The sequence below is a fragment of the Cynara cardunculus genome (genome assembly GCF_001531365.2).
Source record: "Cynara cardunculus var. scolymus isolate 2C chromosome LG 3, CcrdV1, whole genome shotgun sequence".
Lineage (NCBI taxonomy): Eukaryota > Viridiplantae > Streptophyta > Magnoliopsida > Asterales > Asteraceae > Cynara > Cynara cardunculus.
The window spans coordinates 28,553,640-28,554,845 of record NC_037530.1 but is presented as its reverse complement, the minus strand read 5'-3'; positions in this window follow the sequence as shown (position 1 = coordinate 28,554,845).

Here is a 1,206-nt window from a genome sequence, read left to right as displayed (position 1 = left end):
AGGTTTACACAATCTCAACAGTTTCCGCCTATTCCGCCGCAATAGATTTAATATAGTGCATTAATGAACTAGCGTCATCAATCGAATTTATATATGTATATTATTTCGTCCGGATAATCATATTAGATATTTATGACATATTTGTGTATTGTATATTTGTATTTAATTACAGGATATTTATATTTTAAAATTTTATATTTTGGTATTTTGGTTTTTTTTTCCTGTACCAGCTAAATTTTTGACGGATTTTTGGCGGAAAATCCGTCGGTAAATAAGTAGATATAAGTTGTATTTAAAAAATTTCCGACGGATTTCCAACGGAAAAATCCGTCGGTAAATATTTTCTGTCAATTAAAAATAAAAATATTTTCATATTATAAATTAGGAAAAAAAAATTAAAATATAATTACCGACGGAAATTCCGTCGGAAATCCGTCGAAAAAAAATGCTATTTTTATTTTTAAATAAAAGCTGGTTAATATTTTTGAAGTAAATAGAAAAAGTTTACCGACGGATTTCCGACGGAAATTCCGTCGGTAAATCTAATCCCATTTTAGATTACTTCTAATTAACCCGGACAATTACTAACATATTATAAAATTTTCCGACGGATTTCCGACGGACATATCCGTCGGAAAAGGCATTTAGCGGTGGGGGTTTTTCCGACGGCAAAATTCGTCGGAAAGTTGTTTTTCCGAAGGATTTCCGACGGATTTTGCCGTCGGAAAGACCGGATTTTTTAGTAGTGCTCGTCACGGTCAAAATGCATTTTTTCACCTCGTGTCAATCTTTATCAACTATTGATTCGTGCTCGTAGGATTGGTTCGCGGTTTGGTTCTGTTGGGTGATTTGCACATCATGGTGGAGTGTTGAAAACTTAATTTTGGTAAGTTTCTTAGGATATTGTATAACTCACCAAACTCAAAGTACAAGTGGTTAATACACAAGGTTAAAATTAATATTAACCTCATATTTTTTCCATGTTACCATCTTGAAGAAGCATGGGTTGCCGCCCACCCTACTACGTATTTATCCATATATACATACATGGATAACACATCACATGCCAACTTGATGCTGCATGGGAAGATCCATCCAATTTGATGATGCATGGGAATATGGGCTGCCGCCCAATTTTTATTTCTTATATATATATATATATATATATATATATATATATATATATATATATATATATATATATAT